General features: G+C 49.4%; 1 protein-coding gene across 2 annotated transcripts in view; it reads right to left on the bottom strand.

Annotated features, from left to right (window-relative positions):
* The window catches only part of LLGL2 (LLGL scribble cell polarity complex component 2), a 682,570-nt gene that overhangs the window by 77,803 nt on the left and 582,803 nt on the right, over positions 1–21,964 (bottom strand). The window lies entirely within an intron of this gene.

Consider the following 21,964-nt stretch of genomic DNA (forward strand, 5'->3'; position numbering starts at 1 on the left):
TGATGGTGTGTCCTCAATAAAATACATCAGCAGTTCTCACATATGTAATTTTTGATTTCACATTGCAGTCCTGAGGAAGTTGAGGGCATATTCGCCATACAACGAAACACATTTTGGCTGACTCTTTTTGTATCAACGTCTCATAAACTACATGATGGATATGGAATAAAGAATACTTGAATCTTCATGACTTCAGAAATTGGATAATTGAGTTTTTGAGTGCTCAGACCTCTTTTTGTTTACAAAAAAAGGTTCAAACGCTGTCAGCCCATTAACAAAATAGTAGCCCCAGTAGATAGGAGCAAGTTACTTACCTTCGGTAATGCTCTTCCTGGTACACTCTACCTAGATGCAGATTACTCACCATTTGAATAATCCCCAGGCGTCACACTGGATCTAAAAACTTTTCAGCAGTACCTCTGCACATCGGAAGTGGCACTATGAGGCTCTGCCCTGAAGCTGTTCTGCTCTGGAAATGACATGCAGATAGAGACCAATTACTGAACAAGGAGGACCGGAGGGTTGGTGAGGAATCTGAGGTTAGACATATGCTCTAACAGAAACAGCGTTACTGAAGATAAGTAACTTATACTTCTGATAAAGACTTCTAGCTGCAGATTCCTCTCCTTTTGAATGGAAAGTATCAAATATTTACTTTGAACATTTTTAATTTAAAATATTTAAATACAAAAATATTTGGAGCTGGGTCTGTGGATGGACTCAAACCAAAAAGTGCTGCAGGACAGAGTTGGCTAAGAGTCCTTCTCAGCGAACTGGACTTTCCAGGCAATAGTGATTCAAGAACATATGGAGGAACACCCACCCACCTGACAAATGTGTAGGACAGGGTCTCTGTGTGCCAAGCCAGTCGTAGGAGCTTTGGTCCTGGTAGAATGAGTGCACAGTTCTTCCAGAGACTGCTTTTTACCCAGTGCATAGCAGATCTTAATGCAGAGCACAATCCAAAGGAAGATGGTTCTCTTCTGCATAGCCTTGCCTTTTTATGCTTTGGAGAACCCAACAAAGAGTGGATTGTCAATCTGGTGGTCTTTGGTACGATCTATATAGACGCTCAGTGTTCTCTTGTGCTACAAGCAGTGGCGTCTCTCCTCCTCAAAGTGGTGAGCCTGAGCATAAAACGTCAAAAGGGTGCTGGTTTGACCGATGTTGAACGTTGTCACAACTTTTAGCAGAAAGGATGCCAGCGTGTGCAGTGCCAGTTTGTCTGGGAAAAAGGTGGTGTACGGCGGGTTGACACGGGGATCTTGAAGCTCAGTCACACGCCGCGCCGATGTTATGGCGAAGAGGAATACTATCTTGAGGGTGAGGAGTGCACATTAAAAAGGTGAGGATCAAGGTAAGGTTCTCACTGTGGCATGACGAGAAAAGGAGGAAACAACTTTTGTAAACCATTCAAAAATCTCATAACAGAAGACTTAAACAAAGAGGGCTGATCCAGCAACTGCAAAAAGCTGAGGGCGCCACAAGGTGCACTTTAACTGTGCCGGGGGCAGCTTGGCATGAATGGGGTCAATCTAATGAGGAACGCACCAAGCCACAAATTTGTCCCAACATGGGGTGTATTCAGTTTTAGCGGAGGGATATATGGCTGCCAAGAGGACAACAACCACCTCCGGAGGAAGATTACAGGTGTTCAGCTATCGCTGCTCAATCTACATGTATGAGGCTGGAGACTGCAAAGGCCCGGGTGCGTAACTCTGACCTGTTTTTGCAATAGTAGGTCCTTCCCCAGGGGCAGCCTGATCAAAGGACAGACGCTCAAGCCCAGGAGCTTTGGACCATACTCTCTGTGCCCAATCCAGAGACAATAGGATGACTTGGACCCTGTCAGTCCTGATCTTGAGAATTCGGGCATGAGCAGTATCAGTGGAAAGACATACAGGAGTCCGGAGTTCCATTTGAGGTGGAACGCATCTCTGAGTGAGAGACGCCCTGCAAATTCAAATGCACAGAAGTGCTGGTATTGCGTATTCTCTGCAGTGGCAAACAGATCAAGACAAGGGGTCCCCATTCGCAGAAGAGACCTTGTGCCACCTCCGGATGGAACTGCCACTGGTGATCTGGGAGGAGCCAGTGGTGAAGTTAATCTGCCCTGGCATGCAATGAATCTGCCAAATAGTTCACAACCTGGAAAATTCCTGTGGAGGTCCATCCATTTACAGAGCCACTAAGGCTTCCTGTAACAGGGTCAATGACCCCACCGGTCCTGTTTTTTTCAGTACCACATGGTGGTGGTGTTGTCCGAGCACACCCGAATCAGACTCCCCTTGATGGACAGAAGGAAAGAAGCCTTTCAGCACCAAGTGGATGGCCCTCAGCTCCAGAAGGTGATATGGACCAGGACACGGCGTAAGACCAGAGGCCTCTGACCTCCACCTCTCCCAGGTGGCTATCCAGCCCAAAACAGAGGCACCGGTCACCTCAGTCAGCTCTGGAAGCGGAAGGAAGAGGGATCTACCCTTGACCCAATCGCGTTCAAGCAACCATCCTGCATTTGAAGTCTCCTCTGAAATCTGAACGTGGGCAGAGAAATGCCCTTGATGTTGGGCCCGCTGAGACTTCAGATTGAACTGCAGATTCTGGTGCCACCTGGCATGCTCGACCTGCAGGATGCGATCAGTCCCAAAAGCCTCAGAGTTGACCACACTGAAATCCAAGACCATGGCCGAGAGATTGGGATCACAGCCTGAATGTCCTGGACCCTCTTTTCTGGGGAAGAGCATGAAAACGAACCATGTTCCATAATGGATGAAGAAAACGGGGCCCATCTGGGAAGGAGTCAGGTGTGACCGGCACTTTGCTAGTGAACCCCAAAGATGGCAGGAGGTACGCTGGAGTCTGTAGATGATTGACGACTGCCTAGGGCCAGCCCGCCTTCAACTGCCAGTCATTGATGTAGGGGAAGAGTGGCATCCTGGACCTCTGCAGATGTGCTGCTGCCACCGCTATCGCCTTTCATGAACACCTGAAAGGCACTACTAAGATGTAAGTGGAGCACAGCAAACTGAAAATACTTCTGTCCCACCATGAAGCACAGGCAATGTCTGTGGGCAGGCAGGATGGGTATTTCAAAAGAGGTGTTATGCAGGTCCAACGCTGCCATCCAGTTTCTAGGGTCTAGGCAGACAAGACCTGGGCCAATGTAAACATTTTGAATTTTTCCTTCTGGACGAGGGCACATGTCTAAAATAGGCCAACGTCCTACTTCTGGAGCAGACACTCTCAATAGCTCCTTTGGAAAGGGCTTGCACTTCCTGACGCAAAATGGAAAGATGGTCCTCCGTCAGTCCTTGCGGAGATGGCAGAATATGCGGCAGTGTGGAAAGGAAGGGGAGGGAATAGCCCTTCCGAACAACTAGCAGGACCCACCAGTCTGATGTTATGGCCTGTCAACCCAGAAAGAAACATGATATCCGGTCTTCCACTGGGTGGCTGTGCTCTGCTAAGGGCAAACTAAAGGGGTTTTGCGGGTGGGGCAGCGGGTGGTAATTGGGGGAGGGGCAGGGGGGGGGGGGTTAGTGAACTGGGCTGCCCGTTGACATTGGCTGCGGGAGCAATGGGCACAATGACATCGCAAACCTGCTGTGCACCATGCTGGGGCTTGACTGACTACCTCAGCTGAAACCGTGAAAGCAGGGTTAAGACTGATATGGCTAGTGAGGTAGGGCAGATGAGTCTAAGAAGCGTGCTCTAAACCTGCTCTCCTTGAAAACAGGGGGTTGAGAGATCCCAGTGAACGCATGTCTATGAGTGACGACTGGACATCCCCTTAAAAACCAATGCGCTGCAGCCAGGCATGACGGTGAAAGGCAACACTGGAGCCAATGTCTGCCCAATGGAATTGGTGATGTCCAAGCCACAATGAAGTGTGAACTTAGGAGCATCCCAGCCACCTTGAATGGTTTGGGCAAGGACCGGTCTCAAACCTTTTGGGACACCTGGTAGGACTTGAGCCACTGAGTCCCAATGGGTGTGGAAATAGTGCCCAGCGTGCAGCTGTGGTTCACAGACCTGCGCAACAAGCTGGTATATGAAAATATTAATTTTTAACACGTTTATAGTCTCTATCTGGGGGAGTAGTTGGGAATGTGTTGGGCTTGGTCTTACTTGTGGACGCATGCCCCACTAAACGCTCAGGGGAGGAGTGCTGAGATAGAAAAACAGGATCACCTGGGGGCATGGCGACGGCGTCACACAATCTGGCAGATGATTAGTGGGTCAGAGCAAGCTTTTTGCCAAAACCCCTTAATAGGGTGTCTGTTAAACAGAGAATGTGAAGTGAGCTGTTGTCCCTGTGAGGGTGGCTGAGCAAGGCGGACGTGGTGCCTCAAATGGAGTGGGGCGCGGTGTTGTGAAAGATTGGATCTGCGCTATATCAGAGTTGGACAGGACTATTGGAAGCTCCGGCGTCAATGGATTCAGTGTCAGCCGCAAAGACTCAGGAGCCAATGTGGACCGTGGCGCCACAGACGGGGTCTGAACTAGGGCAGGAGGTGGGACGGACTCAGAGGGTCTGGCTGGTGTAGTGGGTGAACCCACCGGCTATACTCTATGTGGAGGGCCTTTCTGCTCCTTGGGGCCCAAAGGTGCACCAGAGGGAGCCAGTAAGGCGCCAAAGTGCGGGCCCATGGCTGTGCAGAACTCTTCGATCTGTAGGAGGGCAGCAAACAGCACTGGAAACTCAATGTTGGCCTGGAATCAGTTTTGGGAATGGCTTCAAAGTCGTACGACTCTAGGAGTGTGATCTAGACCCATTGGACTGTCCCCATGCCTGCAAAGGCAAAAGTGAGTGCTGAGAAGGGTACGAGCCTCATTCAGATTTCTTATGCTTCTTTTTAGACTTACTAGACGATTTGGGACACGATGAAGACTGGTCTTCGGTGCGGCAAGCAGCTTCGGCGACTCCTGGAGCAGGAGCGGGACTAAATCTTGGACTGCGAGTTGGAGTGGTATCGGTGAGGGGTTTTCTTATGCTTGGTGATATATATAGTTTCATCTCCCGGCCCCAGATGACCTTTGGATTCATCGACACACAGGCACTGCAGGCCTTGGAGTCGTGACTCGATCCAGACACAACTGGCACACTTGATGGGGATCTGTGACAGACATTTGCTTGCGACAGTCTCTACAGGGCTTTAAAACTGTAGGTTTAGGGGGAAACCTCCATTTCACACTGTACAATTTAGTAGAAAATATTGAGTAAATAATTCCTGAGAGACAACAGGAACCTCTGGAACTGCATCAGGAGTTACAGAAAAAAAAGAACTAACGCCATTGTACAGGGGTGGCACCTATATAGGCTCTGCAAGTCAATTGCGGAGCGAAATGCTGTCAGTGCAGAGCCGCACGGCACCACCTTCTGGCATGCAGTGGTACTGCTGAAAAGTTTCCAGATCCAGTCTGATGCTTGGGGAATATTGAAAAGGTGAGGCATCTACGGCTATAAGTCTCTAGTAGAAAATTCTATTTAATGATTCATTGCTTTTGCAGAGTCATTCTGTGCCCTGGGCACCCCCAAAATGGTTTGCTGAATTGTACTGGTGGTAAGTGCATCTGACTGACCCTAGGCTCTGCCTAACCAGGCCCAGTGCTATTCTGAAAGAGACATTTAGAATGAAGTGATACACTAAGGTACACTATGGGTTGGGGTACTCCTGTGATTGGCATGACCTACCCTATAAGGCCATTGTACATAATAGAGCAGGGGGGCTGAAACTACCTCTCAGTCCCTAGTATATAATAGAGCATGGCAGTTTAGAGGCCAGCAGCCCTTTCTGCCCTTGCATGTGTGCACTGCTGAAGCCTGAGGTCAGTTTAAAAGTAGCCCTATGTTGCAGGACTGCTTTTAAAGAGTACTAACGAGTTAAACTCGACTTTGGTGTTTGGGGCATTCAAAAATGGATTACCTACAATCTTTGGGCATATTAGGTACCCCCAGGTTCTCCCCTAGGTGTCCCAGGGGTCAGATATTTATAAGGTGGACCATTATAAAATGAGTTTTATACGCCCTGGGTTAAGTGAAATTGCCCATTTCACTCCCCACATTGTGATTACGTGATGCCCAAAATTGACTTTGGTGCTAGGTGCACTGTGGAGGGAGGATCTGCAATATGTTTACATATCCAGGACCCTTAAAGTCGCTCCTAGGTGTTCCAGGGGTGGGGGTCCTGTAGATATAGGCAGAGTACTTCTAAAATATGTTTTTATAAGCCCTGGTGCTGGTAAAATGGCCCAAGTCATTTTTCCTATTGCAAATCCCAAGCCACATAGGTTAACATGGCAAGAAGTTATTGACTACTTACTCTTGATAGGAGAAAGCTAAAATACCATTTAAAGGCTTCCCAGAATGGTATTAATAAATCCAACAATATGATATTGTTTAATTTCTCCTAAAATGTACAGACAAGAAGTTATAAGACTTTCTTGTTTGTAAGCCCAAATACAGCCTTCCAGTAGTCTGTGCTGATTGGTCAGAGCTAAGTGGATTAGCCAGGCTTCTTTGAAGAGGTGATAAAGAGCCCCTGGGGTTGACCAGCTCTGCTGGGGGGGCAGTGTTCTGTTACACAGGAATGCCAGAGCAGGGGGAGGAGTCATAAACAATGGACTTCAAGGGAAGGGGAAGACACCAGTGTGATTTACAACTCTACTCTTTTGAACCCAGCCAGATGCTAGGCTCAAGGAAGGAACGAGAGGGGCAGAGCCTCTCAGATCTGCTGCTTGAAATTTAAGAAAGCAAGACGGGCCATGCTGAGACGTTTGATGTGCATTTCCTAAAGTCTGCACTCTGAACATTGCACCTTCTGCACCATCTAAAACTACAGTCCTGTGGACCACCTTGCTGTAAAAGGAGTAAAGAGAGGACTCCCTGCAAGCTACAGAGCTCACATGGAACATCATCACCAAGAATCCTCAACCTGAAGCACGACCAGTGGATTTGTAAGGTTTTTGTTTAAGTGGATTGCGGTAACTGAAGTCCTCAAATTTCAAGGACCATCTTGGAGCGTCTAGACCCTTGGAGTGAGTTTGAGACCCTATGGGGAACTCCAGGAAGAACTTCCAGACGTTTGGAGCAACTTTGGGGAAAAAAGCTTTATAAGGGGACTGACTCAACCTGGCCAGCCAAGCCGCCTGACTTTAACTGGGAGTCGGCCTGCCGTCCAGGTTTGTCCCGCTGAGAAGCTCCGTAGGTCCTACTTCCAGAGTTTGACCGGGAGTAGTGGAAATCCGAGGCCGGCAAACCCTCACCGAATCCAGCCTGGTGAAGACAGCCGAGGGACCTCGCGAGAAAAAGCTCTGTAAAAGTTTCTAAGTCCAAACAAAGAAAAGGTGACCAGGAGCATCTGCGAAAGCCAAGTCGTCTGCCTTCGAACGCGTGTCCACCTGAAACCTTGGTTCGTCCCGCTGGAACGCTCCGGAGGTCAGACTTCCATAAGTTTGACCGGGAGCTCATCGCAAGGCAATCCGGCGAACCCTCACCGAATCCGGACAGGCTGAGATCTTCGAGAGACCCCGGGAAGAAAAGCTCCAGAAAAGTTTCTAAGTGAGAAGATAAAAACTTTGACCGAGATCTACCGCAAGGGTTAGCCGAGCAGGGCTCCATCGCGGTCAGCTTGAAAGTTTGACTTTGACCCAGTCTATCGCGACCAGACGTCCCGATAAAGCGCTATAGGTTTCTATGTGCTGGATAATGCAAAATCTTTGAAAATTCATATCTCCGGTTCCCTACATGGGGTTTCTGTCGTTTTGGTGTCATTTTAAAGACAAAATATTTCCTACTTTTATAATTTGGTGTTGGATTTTTTATTGTGCATTGTGTCTTAATTATTTACTGAATTGGTGTTTTTAAATGCTTTACATACCTGTCTTTGAAGTTAAGCCTGCCTGCTCGCAGCCAAGCTACCAAGGGTTGAGCATAGGAATAATTTTTCAAGACCTAGTCTGAGCCCTCTACTGTATTCGTGGCCTTATTGCTAGTGGCAGATATACATTTGCCCCTACTAATAATCAACTTTCCAACAATTGCTTATACTTAACCTCAAATCATTTTGATGTTGGTCTTATACTTCATGGATTCAGAGGGGGCACTTGTCAGGAATCTTGCAGCTTCCTTTCAGTTATCCCAATTTGTCAATATCGAGCTTTCTGCTAATCACTGCAGGCCTTCTTTCAGACCATGCCCTCAGAAATGTTAGGTGAACAGCACACAGAGAACAAATCAGAAAATGCACCTTATCCTCATTTTCAAAAGCTATATGCACTGTGCAGCACTGGTAAAAAAAGAACAAGTTATTTACCTTCGGTAAAGTATTATCTGGAAGAGACATAGTCTAGCTGCAGATACCTTAACATCTGAATTCTCCTCAGGTTTCAGTCTGGAACCGGAAATATTTCTGCAGTACCTCTGCACGCCGGGGGATGGCGCCGTACAGCTCAATGATGATGTCGACTCTAGTGGAGATGTAAATGGAGCCATATAAGTACCCTTCGGCGTGAAGACATCAGTTTCTTCTGGGAAGCCTTCCACGTCAGAATGCGGAGCCACTACAGAAACTGGCAGTGGGAACAATGCGCTGAAAAAGATCAATATATCTTTAAAAACATAAAAAGAAAATGGAATGACTATACCCAGTCAAGGCCTTAAGGCAAGATCAAAATGAATGATGAAGCAATTATAACAAAAGGTATGACAATACCAAGTCAAGATAAAGGAATAAGATCCAACAGACTTTTAATCACACAATAACGTGAAACAGTGAACACTGGTATATAAAACCAGTACTGAAAAGGGGTATAACCCTTTCACTACAGATTGTTGGCAGAGTGGGGAGGATGGGCAGGGCGTTAAGGACTCTGTGGCTAGACTGTGTCTCTACCAGATAATATGTTACAGAAGGTAAGTAACTTGTTCATCTGACAGACATCTAGCTGCAGATCCTTAACTTTTGAATTAAATACCATAGTTATACCCCACTCGGAGGAGGGTCTGCAAACCAATCCTACAAAACTTCCTAAAGAGAACTAGCTGGTTGAAATTATCGCCAGACCAGATATATGTTGGAACTAGAGGAAAATTAGCATGGCTCCTTATAAAAACAGTGGCAATGGCACAGACAATAAGAAACAATACAACAGGCCCGGAAAAACCAGAGCCTCATGGGAGCCAGGAAAAAACCCTGTCAGAAGACATCTGATAACAGTCAGCCAATAGTATTCAATCCCCAAAGGGTAAAAGAACCTTCAGACTAGTAGGGCCAAAGACCAAACGAATGCCATGTAACCCAGATTACAAACCTAAAAACTCCAGAAAAGAAGGGCTTCCAACACCCATGCTCATAAAAAACAAAATAAATCACTCATTCATTGTAAGGTTTGGAATAGCAAACGAAGTATCAAGGAAGATGAATATGATAGTCCATCCTTAAAATAAATCTATTTTAGACAGAGTGACCATCCGAATGCTCACATTTTTTGTTTAAATATCTTTATATGCTTTTAGTAGAATAGACAGTTCATAAACTACATCTAGACAAACTAAAAGGGGGGGAGAGAGGGGTGGGAGATAACATGCCGCAGGTGCACTTACGATACATGTATAAGGCACACAGTGCCAACATAAGGGTGTGCCAAGGGCATTGACCAGCATATGCATTATCTTCGTCACGCCGGATGTTATTTTGGCCAAGGCTACACCTCAGAGTTCGTATTCAGACCACAATGTGTCCAAGTGGACAAGTATCAGTGTCTGCACAAAGTAGAAGGATTAATACATCCCGTTTCAACCACACATGACCTTGACCACATAGAGCCTTTGCAAAGAGACACTAAATTACAGCAAAGTCAGATAAGATTTGTAGTTTTCATAAATTTAACCATGAACCACAGAAAAAATTAAACAAACAAAAGGAAAAGAAAAGTAAAGAAAAATCGTCACCACATCGCCACGCCCCAGCCAAAATGTAGACAGCATTTGCGACCTATCTATAACCTCCCCAAGTGAGCAGAACTTCCCGCTAAAAGTGTCATCGAGGGGGTCACGATACGTGTCTGGGCTGCGTGTGCCTGGGAAACTACTCGGATGCAGCTATTGTCCCCTGGTCCTCCCTCGTAGATCGTTCAGCCTCCTGTGAGTAATCGCATCCTCCATCCCCACCCGCCCACGTTAGACTAGACAAAATGGCATCCCAGTGCTGAGCTATGGAGTACTTGCGGAGCCCCGCTACTTCCTCCCTGCGCAGTGCTGTGCTTTTCCGCTCTGGCCCATACTAAAAGAGAGTTCCGCCACCCAGCCGCTGTGGGCAGGTCTGCGCGTTTCCAACGTTTAGAGATTAACCTCTTTGCTACAATTAGACCCAAGTCAATAAATCTATAGGTGACTTTTTGTGTCTTGGGTCTTGGGTGCAGGCACAGTATGCACACCTCCCACGTCTGTGGTACTGTCCTCACTGTACTTGTCGCAAGCGCCCGGATGTCCTTCCTCCAATATTCTTGTAGAGAAGCGCAGAGCCATAGCATATGCAGCAAGTCCGCATTTTCTCGCAAGCAGCGGGGGTATGCTGATGTGGTTATGTGAAAGTACGTGTTTATTTTGTCGGGGGAGAGGTATGCCCCGAGTACAATGTATGTTTGTATAAGCCTGAATCTGGCATTGCGTGGTGGCTAATATCAAAGCCCATTCGCTGTCCGTCCAAGGATTGCCCCTGTCCGTCTCCCACTTCATCCGAAGCTGCGTCAGCGGTCGTGTAGTATGTGGAAGTATTGCTTCCGCCAGCCAATGAATGATGTGGGACCCATTACCCATAACGTGCAGGTACTGTAGTAGTAGGTGTGTTTCGGGTTCGTCACTGACATTGCCCCACGCTGTGGTGAGCGATCGCAGGATAGCGGTATGTAGTAAAAATTGGCCTACGGGAAGACCCACGTCATCTGTCAGACTTAAATATTAGAGCACCCTCGACGTAAAGGTCGCCTAGGGTATGCAACCCCGCCTCATGCCAGGACGCCAGCATCTGGCCAGATACAGTCATCCTGCCCCTCGGCATCCCCAAAAGCGGGATTGACGGGGCATAAGGGGTCACGGTCCTAGTCAGATACAAACTTCTTTTATAACAGCGATATGCCAACGCAACACATGTTTGTGTTGAGCGCGGAGGCCTAGCGATGGGGTGAAACAAGTGATTGATCTGTGTTTGAGACCATGGGGGTTGTGTGGTAGCCGTATCCTCTAGTTTGACACCCACCAGCCACCTCATCACCCACGGCAACTGTGCTGCCAAATAATACACCTCCAGGTTGGGGACTGCCAACCCACCTCTGTCAACAGGAGCGTAAAGTTTCTGGAGCGCCATTCCGGGGTCGACCCTTATTCCAGAGGAGATCGCGGAGAATCCGCTCAAGCTCACATCTCCTGAGGCGGAAAGCCGGGAGACGCTCTTTTTAGATTGTGTATTGTATTGTGTATTTTGTGTATTTTAAACTTTACCTGCTGCTATTTGCTTGGTTGCACCTCGAGGGCTCCGTGTAGCGGATCAAGCGCTCACGTGACGCCCTCCTGCCGGCTGGCCACGCCCACCTTCAGGCCACGCCCCCTTCCCGCCCTTCTTAAGCGCCAGTTCTCGAGCGCTCACTAGGTTCACATCTCCTGAGGCGGAAAGCCGGGAGACGCTCTTTTTAGATTGTGTATTTTGTGTATTTTAAACTTTACCTGCTGCTATTTGCTTGGTTGCACCTCGAGGGCTCCGTGTAGCGGATCAAGCGCTCACGTGACGCCCTCCTGCCGGCTGGCCACGCCCACCTTCAGGCCACGCCCCCTTCCCGCCCTTCTTAAGCGCCAGTTCTCGAGCGCTCACTAGGTTCACATCTCCTGAGGCGGAAAGCCGGGAGACGCTCTTTTTAGATTGTGTATTTTGTGTATTTTAAACTTTACCTGCTGCTATTTGCTTGGTTGCACCTCGAGGGCTCCGTGTAGCGGATCAAGCGCTCACGTGACGCCCTCCTGCCGGCTGGCCACGCCCACCTTCAGGCCACGCCCCCTTCCCGCCCTTCTTAAGCGCCAGTTCTCGAGCGCTCACTAGGTTCACATCTCCTGAGGCGGAAAGCCGGGAGACGCTCTTTTTAGATTGTGTATTTTGTGTATTTTAAACTTTACCTGCTGCTATTTGCTTGGTTGCACCTCGAGGGCTCCGTGTAGCGGATCAAGCGCTCACGTGACGCCCTCCTGCCGGCTGGCCACGCCCACCTTCAGGCCACGCCCCCTTCCCGCCCTTCTTAAGCGCCAGTTCTCGAGCGCTCACTAGGTTCACATCTCCTGAGGCGGAAAGCCGGGAGACGCTCTTTTTAGATTGTGTATTTTGTGTATTTTAAACTTTACCTGCTGCTATTTGCTTGGTTGCACCTCGAGGGCTCCGTGTAGCGGATCAAGCGCTCACGTGACGCCCTCCTGCCGGCTGGCCACGCCCACCTTCAGGCCACGCCCCCTTCCCGCCCTTACGGCCACCTATAACAATGTGCCATTTTAGAACGCGCAGCGGACGAGCGCACGCCGAAGTCGCGCATAAGTCAAGCCCGTCTGCGCCCGTCCGCGGCCGATCGGGGCCAGGGGCACGACACCATGCCAAAATCCTGTCCTATTCGCCCAAGGACCTCATCGCCCTTCAAGGCCCTTGGCCACTCCCGGATTCCGTCCATAGACTCGTCTCTTCACTAGGCCTTGCCCCTACCCTCCCCACACCTCCGCTACCCCCGCTATGCACCCCCCTGTTACCCTGCCCCCCCCTCGCCGATCCCTGTCCCACGACCCCAGCACTGTCTGTCATCCTACTTAATACCAGGTCAGCGGTCAAGCACCACCACGAGTTGTACGCCCTACTCGACACCGAGAAACCGGACTTACTGCTCCTGACCGAAACCTGGTACTGTGACTCCTCCCTCCCCGCCCTCCTGGCTACCCTTCCGCCTTCCTACGTGGCCCTACGTGCCGATCGTTCGGCGGGCAGGGCTGGCGGAGGGGTCGCCTTAATCGCCAGGTCAGATTTGCATTTTCTATCACTTCCTTTTCCCCCTATGCTCCCTGCTGACTTCTTAGTAGTCCGCTCCCTCTTATCCTCCCCTCCCATCACTTGCCTTCTCGTGTACCGCCCTCCTCAGCCCTCACCTTCATTTTTACATGCTTTTCAAGACCTACTGGCCAATCTGGTGGTCAATTATGCCTCGGTTCTGGTGCTGGGGGATTTTAATTACTGGCCCTCAGACCCACACGAGTGCCCTGCCTCAAAGGAATTTACAGAATCCTTACTATCTTTCAACTTCGTGTCACATATAACTGTCCCCACTCACTCTCACGGGCACACACTCGACCAGGTCTGGTCTCTCAACCTTCCATTGGCCTCGGTGGCTGTCTCTCCATGCCCCTGGTCTGATCATGCCCTCATCTCCTTCTCCATCCTCCACAACCCACTTTCCAAAACCCCGCGTGCCAAAAACACCTGGGCGCGGAACTGGAACAGGCTGGATCTCCCCTCCTTGACCTCCCTGCTCCGCAATTCCATTCCCTCCTTCTCTGGCCTATCATCTGCCTCTCAAGCCAAGGCCATTAACACCTGGCTGGCTGGAGGTTGCGACTTAGTGGCTCCCCTACGTCGCATTTCCATTCGCCGACTCAAGGACTCCAATAGATGGTTTAACGACCACCTAAAAGAACTCAAACTGAGCGCCCGACGGGCGGAGAGGCAGTGGAGGAAAGATTATAGCCTTTCATCTAAAACCCACTTCCTGGCATCACTGGCTAAATATAAATCAGCAATCCTGGCTGCAAAAACCGACTACTTCTCCACGAAAATAACGTCTGCCGACAACAAACCCAGGGTAATCTTTGGCATTGTGAATGACCTGGCATTCTCTGACCGAACTTCGTCCCAAATCCCTCCCTCCCAGCCCCTCTGTGATCAACTCAATCACTACTTCTCGGACAAAATCACAACTATCAAGGCTAATATCCCATTACCCTCGTCTGCTTTTGTTGATCCCTCCCCCCCCACCGTCCAGAACCCTCTCACCCTCATCCCTCCCCTCACTCAGGAATCTTTTCTGGCAATACTTCCCAAAGTAAAGTCGGGGTCTCCGGCGGACGTCTGCCCCGCACGCATCTTACAGCAAATCTACTCTAGCTGCCCTGATCCCCCTATCGCCTTTCTTAACAGCTCCTTGGCTCAGGGTGTTGTGACCCCTGCACTAAAGGCCGCCACCATAGTGCCTCTGCTGAAGAAACCCGGCGCGGACCCTTCCATCTCGGCTAACTTTCGCCCCATCTCCCTGCTGCCCTTCCTGGGCAAGGTGATGGAACGCCATGTCACCGCGGTACTGAGCGCTCACATCGAGGCGAATGGGGGGCTGGCCTCTCGCCAGGCAGGATTCCGCCCCAGGCATTCGACCGAATCGGTCGTAGTCTCAGTCCTAGACAACCTCAGAAAGGGTATGGATGACAACAACCACCAGGCACTGGTCCTCCTTGATCTCTCCGCCGCCTTTGACACGGTGGACCATACCATCTTACTTTCCCGTGTCAAGGCGGCCGGCATCGGGGGATCAGCTCTGGTCTGGCTCTCCTCCTTTCTGAGGGACCGCACTCAGGCGGTCCGACTAGGCGATTTCACCTCCACCCCTCTCTCTGTCACCTGCGGTGTTCCCCAGGGCTCCTCTCTCTCTCCCTTACTCTTTAATCTCTATATCTTTCCTCTTATCTATGCACTCCAGCAGCTGGAGGTCACTGTTTACAACTACGCGGATGACCTCCAGCTCATCTTTGATCTGTCCCCCTCTCCTCTCTCGGTCTCTAATTTCCAGTCAACTATGACATTCATCAGGGACTGGATGAACCACAACCATCTTAAACTGAACCCTGACAAGACCGAGCTGGTTCTCACTGGTGGTTCATCCAGCCCCTGGAACTCTCTTTTCTGGCCCCCCTCTCTTGGCCCGGCACCATCCCCCTCCACCGTGGTCAAAACACTGGGTGTTAAAATGAATAATCAGCTCACTCTTCACTCACAAATCAGTTCCGTGGTTTCCTCCTGTTTCCTCACTCTCCGAACTATCCGCTCTGTCTCCCGCTTCTTCTCTCCCCAGGCACTTAAGATCATCATAGCCGCCCTGGTAATCTCACGATTGGACTACGCCAACGCCCTCTATCATGGCATTCCAGCGTACAGCCTGCGTAGACTCCAAACCATCCAGAACCAGGCGGCCAGGCTGATATACAGCCTTCCACGCTACCACCACTCCACCCCCCTTCTAAAAAAGCTTCACTGGCTCCCCGTGAAACAACGCTCCCTTTTCAAGATCGGATGCATGGTTTTTCAGGCCCGCCAGGGCACTGCCCCCGCTTTCATCGCCTCACTAATTAAACCCTATGTCCCCGCTAGAAATCTCCGGTCTTCCTCCAAGTCCCTTCTCCAGACCCCCCGCTTCTCACGCAAAAAGTGGGGCGGTTCTAACTTCTCAACTCTGGCCCCTACTTTCTGGAACTCACTTCCAGACAATCTCCGTTCTGCAACTCAGTATCTCTCCTTCCGTAGAGACCTGAAAACTTTCCTTTTCAGCCAGGCTTTCCCCGCCTAATACTTACTCCACCCTTCCATGGTCCTTTTTCCTCAGTTACTGAACCTCCAGCGCCAAGAAACCGCAAGGTGTACGCCGCGCTCTACAAGTGTTTTAAATTAGAAATTAGAAGCTCCCTGAAAGTCGCTACTGGGACATACACCGGGAGTTTCGCAAAGTAATATAGGAGTTTCTGCAACACCACCATCTTAGTAAGCGCCACTCTACCCATTACGTTCAATGGGAGAGTCTTTCAGAAGTGGATCTGAGACTTAATGGCGGATATCGCTCTAGTCAGTTACCTTCAAGGATGTCAGCAGGTTTCCTGTAAATAAATATGCAGAGGTAACAAAATGTAGACGGGTGCCAACGGAGAAGTGAGCCGTTCATTTGGACTGTGGGGTTCGAGATTCCGTCCCGGAAGGGGTACATTCCCGACTTAGCCCAATTCACTCGTAGGCCCGAGATGTCCACAAAGGAACGAAGGGTCACCTCGATAGTAGCCGGAATATCGTGTATGTCCTGTAGGTACAGTAATAGATCATCCGCATATAAAGAAACTACGTGCAGAGTATACCCAAGTTGGATGCCCCAGTCTACTCCCTCCCTACGCAGTCGCGTCGCCAATGGTTCTATGGCTAGTGAGAAAAGGAGAGGCGACAAAGGGCAGCCCTGTCTGGTGCCCCGGTGCCCCCAAACACTGTCCGAAATCAATCGGCCTGTCCGTACTCTGACAGACGGATGCATATATAACAATTGGACCATTTGCAGGAAGGAGTCACCCAGGTCGTACCCCCGCAACAGAGCGAACAAATATGGCCACGCGAGGGAATTGAAGGCCTTTTCAAGGTCCAGTACCAAGCAACCAGGTCTCGGCCATGTGTCAGTCGCATAACGTTGAACCCTAAAAAGTCTCCCAATATTTAAAGCTATGCTGTGGGTAGGGACGAATCAGTTTTGATCGGTATGTACCAAGGCCCAGACCAGTGGAGCCAGGCAGGCCGCTATAATAGAAGCCGGGATCTTATAATCCGTATTGAGTAGTGCCAGCGGTCTATATGAAGCCAATGCCTCCGGGTTTCTATCAAGTTTAGGAAGAGAGATCAACAGCGCCTCATTCTGAGAATCAGAGAGCATGATGTCAGTCAGTGCGGTGTTGTACACTTAACAATTGTGGTGCTAGAGTATCCGCATAAGCTTTGTAGAACTCCGCCCGTAGGCCATCTGGGCCAAGAGCTTTCCCCACCGCCAGTGAGCGTATGCCCGTCCGGACTTCCTCTAAGACATGGGGTTCATCTAGCTCGTCTCTTTGCTCGGGTGTGATTTGCGGTAGGGCAATGTCTCCTAAGTATCTGTCTATGTCCTCTGATGTGACTGCGATGTGTGACTTGTATAGAGTGTTGTAATGGGAGACGAATTCCCGGTGTATGTCTTGTTCAGAATATAACATGACGTTCCTTGCGGAGCAAAGCGAGGTAACGGGTGAGGAAGTGTCTTCTCGCTGAATCAGCCATGCTAAGAGCCTACCAGCCTTATCCCCAGAGTGGTGTGTGCACGCTGAGTGTGCCACGTAGTTCAGGCACCAATGTCTTTCCAACGATGCGGCGTGTTCCTTCCGGCTGTGCACAAGTGGCCCGTTCGTGTCCTCGGCCGCCCCCATTCCTGAGATACCAGTTTGCCCTCCAGAACAGTGAGGTCCTTTTCAAGCTGTCTACGCATGCCAGCTTGCGTTCCCAGGAAGTGTCCTCTAGTTACTATCTTAAAAGCGTCCCATTCCACCAACAGGGACGAAGCAGTACCCTCATTATCTTCGAAGTACTGTGTAACGGCCATACCTAGTGTGTCCCTAAACGTTCAGTCTAGCAGGGTGTCCGGCTGGAGGCGCCTCATGTGTATAGGGGGTGTGTCACTGCTCCAGTCGAGTTGTAAGGTGTGTGGATTGTGGTCAGAGTGAGTTCTCCTAAGATATTGGGGCTCCGCGACCACTGGCAGAAGATCGGCGGTTACCATTATCCGATCAAGACGGACATGTAACCCGTGGGCACCAGAGTAGAAGGAGTATACTCTGTCCTGTGGGTTCCTGTGCCTCAACGCGTCTGCCAAGTGCCACTGGGCTGCCCAAGCTTTCAATGCCTTCATGGCCACGGTCATCGGAGCCCCAGGTAAAGGAGGAAAGGAGCGGTCCAGAGAGGCATCTAAGACGCAGTTGCAGTCCCCCCCCCCCCCCCCCCCCCCGGAACATCGGAATTCCGTGCCAAGCAGCTATTCGTGTCGACAAGGTATTGAAAAAAGGCAGCCTGGTCTACATTAGGAGTATAAATTGAAGCAATAATGACTTGCTGTCTATCCAGCTTACCCCTAACAAGGACATATAGGCCCTCCGTGTCAATAATAGAGTCATCAATGTGAAACGGGGTGCCCGGTTGCACCCATATCAATGTCCCCCTGGCGTATGCAGGGTACCCCGTAGCATGAAGCGGTCCCCTCCATCTCCTGCGTAAGTGGCCTACCTCAGTCCCCGACACACGAGTCTCTTGGAGAAGAGCAATTTGTACGTGGTGGCGTGTCAAATATGAATAGATGAGGTATATGCAAGAGGGGCTGTGTATGCCTCTCCCGTTCCATGTACAGATCGTGATTGGAGCCATAGCTTTGTATAGGGGTGATGTCGGGCAGCACAGACGAGCCTGGGGACATTCCAGCAGGCGGGACCTAGCCTGGGGAGAAGTAATGGTCTCGAGTTAAATGGATATGTGGTGTGGTAGATATATCGGTTCGGGGCGTGGTTGACGAAAACCCAACATTGAACTAAAACACACAATGCCATAAGGGCGAGAATGCAACATGCAGTCGTCCAAACAGTACCAAAAATCGACATTACATCAAAAAAGGAAAGGGGGGTTTTCCCCACGCAGGTAGGTACAACCGCTAGTCCTAAAACACCCTGTATTGATGGCTCCCCAGTACGGTCAAGTACACAAATTACAGAGCTAGTATGGCTTTATATAGAGCAAGAGTATACAATGCATAGGCGACCCCCGGGGCCCCGGGACTAAAGGGTGAGCCTTCGGAACCGCAGATGTCTGTGCATTCCCACCCGCCAACTATCGAGCCCCAATCAGTGCAGACATGAATCGACAACAACAGAAAGGTATTGGGTCGCGGCCCTAGAATACTTGAATGCCCCAAGGTTCGTGTCCAGAGTCACTACCATAGATTATGTCCACAAGGGCTATATTATGCCATCCGCCGTCTGAGGGGTGACCTCCGGAGCATCACCCGAGTTCTGTGAGTTCAAAGTGTCATCCGAGAGATCATCAGCGCTGTCTTCGCCTTGTATCCGAATGCTCACATAATGTATAGTGTGCGTGGAAATGGAAGATAACCATTAGCAGATATGACTGTCATAATAATTGAACAATTATGTCCAGATCTATGGCCGTAAACAACCCTAAGGCAACAATTCCAACACTGCATCTCAGGAAATCTCAAAAGCAAGAGCTCCAGGAACAACTCTGTTACAAAAGTGAACATAGTAATTGCACCTCCAAAAATGAAGGAAATAAAGACTGTATGTATTCAGAAGGATACACATCAGACACCTTGAGCTTGTCAGATGTAACGCCTCCAGCAAAGAGGAGCACACCTCTATGGAACAAATTTCTATGTGTAGGTAAGTGAATTCAACACATATTAGAGCTGGCATGACCCCCTTACCGGGAATAATAAACTAAAATTCATCCAACGCAAAAACAATCCGTGCACCACCTGAATTACATAAAAAGTGCACTCCGCTAAAGTAGTGACCAGGACTGCATCAGACAAACCAGAGACCAATATTACCCTGAAGTGGAAACCCAGAGTATTAGCAAAGAACAGGTATACGCTCCGTGTACGAGGTCTCATACTGGGCACAAGTAATATGTGTCTATATGAAATACAGCAATTCATATGTAATGCATGCCAGCATCACCAAACTGCTTCGGAAGAAGCATGTGGAAAGGTAACCTTCCTAACCAGAAGACACATCAGTTGCCGCCAGCAAATTCATACGGTGTTCCTTGAGCGCCTTCGGCTTCAGTCTCTGGCAGGACCTGCAATCCTTGGAGTTGTGTTGTTCCTGCAAACACCACATACACACAGTATGCGGGTCTGTAACCGACATCTGTCGAGTACAGGACCCACAAGATTTAAAGCTTGATGACATCAGAGAAAGGCTCACTGTTCCCACTGACAAAAGCTGTTGGAAGTATCCCTGAAAAAACGCCGCCGTCCCCCGGAGCGCAGAGGTACTGCTGAAACATTTCCAGAACCAGTCTGATGCATTGGGAGAATTGAAAATTTAAGGAATCTGCGGCTAGATGCCTCTATCAGATCATAGAAGCGTGGAACCTGTAATGTGCAACATTTTAGGGTGCCAAGAACAGCATGTTTGGGACCACTTTATAGGAGATGCACTAGGGGGAGGAAACTAAGATAAGGCTCTGTGTGCATAAGCCAGCATAAGGCATGAGGATCAATGATCTTTTGTCTGTTGGGATTAAGCTCCTTTCCAGTTTGCGAAGAACTGTTGAGGGTGTATTGCCTCTGCCCCCTCCTGAATACCTTTTACTGCAATGACTCTACTCTCAAAATTCATGACTCGACCTTCCATGCATTTAAATGTCCCTGACTATCAAGGAAGTACAGGTTGAAGTCACCAATAGAGTAGTCCAATTTTAAAATGTGATTTGGTTTTCTGTTATCCTGTCCCTAATGTTCCTGAGGTCTATGCAAGGTCACATCTAATCTCACTTTGCCCTCTTTCTGTCCCATCACGGTGCGGGACAACTGTATTGTCTGCTGGATGGCTTGCGTGGACACAGAGGGTTCTGTCCAGGAGCCCTCTGGATCTTTGTGGTCTTGTTTCGGCTACAAGTGTGTTTGGGTTGTGTCAACCTGTTTAGCACAGGTATCCAGGTTTTTGTTATTGGGGATAGCACAGATTTGTCGTTGTTAACTTCAGTGACCTATGTTCAGAATGAGCAACCTTAGGTACCTTGAGACAAGGCGCAGTCTCCTGAATGGGTTGACTCACTAACCGAGACAGGCAAGTATGCTGCAGTTCATGTGCCCCCCACTCACTCTAGGTACTTTGGTTACATATGCACACTGTTGCATATCCTATCACTTTGAAGACTGAATTGCCACATCACCAGTTATCTGCCTCTAACTCAACACTTTCCAGTTCACAGATGGCAAGCAGGCTGACGTTTCTGTGTTGTGTCAGCTGAATGAAGGGTGGGAGAATGGTGGTGGTGGATTGAAGGGGAATGACCACACTAAAATTCTGCAATTGACACTTGTCTACACTGCCTGTAGGCCAGTGACGCCTCAGTGGTGTTGATCTTATCAACCGTCCTGCTTACCTTCTTCTATTGCAGCGCTTGCCCTGCCATATGTTTAAAAGCACAAGCAGCCAGCTCAGACACCTCTCCCCAATCCACACCATCCGAGTGATGGCTGCATCTTAGGAGGCCGGTTGCCCTGTATTGTAGTCAGAGTCTCTTGGCCCAGCAGAATGCCCTTTCTACAGCCCCCACAACCCCCAATGGGAGGGGAACTTTTTGCATTTCAATCTAACAGGTTTTGCCTTCTGCGGGCATGCCTTCAATTCAGCCTCCCCCAACCCAACAGGAGCAAGAGGGCATGAATGGAAGGAACAAGCAGCCATTCCAGATGTTAATCTTGCCCCCACCATGCAAGGATATGACAAAGTGTCAGGCACAGTCTTTGAGGGCCAACTGAATCACACCCACCCATCTTCTGCTCCCAACTTGCGGGTCAAGTCTTTAATGATAAGTGTGGGCAGGCGAGACAAGTCAGTCACTGCCAGAGCTCTCTCAGCACCGGCCACCATTTTGTGACCCAGGGCTTCATACTCCAAGATGCTACTTTAACCCACCCTCGGAACCACTCTCACTTAACTCACCCTTATCTTTCATTCTATTGGCACCATAACCTTTCTCCCTGTTCTTTCTATACCTGGAGTCAACCTTCATCTTTTCTCACCTCCTATTTCCTCTCTGTTCATCTCTTCTATGTTTTCCTGCTGAGACCTTCCCTTACTAAAGATTCCTTTTACAGTCTATTTTATCCTTTCTTCCACCCTTGGATGCACTGCCTTCTCTCCTTCCCGATGCAATTTGTCTCTTTCCATTGCTATCTCTTCTAGCCTTAATCACATCAAAGGGATGAGGCGGGTAAGGTGAGAGCAGCACTTTTTTCCATTACTTATGTTACTATAGATCATGGCTTACTACTGGAAATATTAAATATTATGGCGGAGGCCAATTACAACATTCATGTTAAA

Source organism: Triturus cristatus, chromosome 7 (assembly GCF_964204655.1).
Source record: "Triturus cristatus chromosome 7, aTriCri1.1, whole genome shotgun sequence".
In the NCBI taxonomy this organism is placed as follows: Eukaryota; Metazoa; Chordata; class Amphibia; order Caudata; family Salamandridae; genus Triturus; species Triturus cristatus.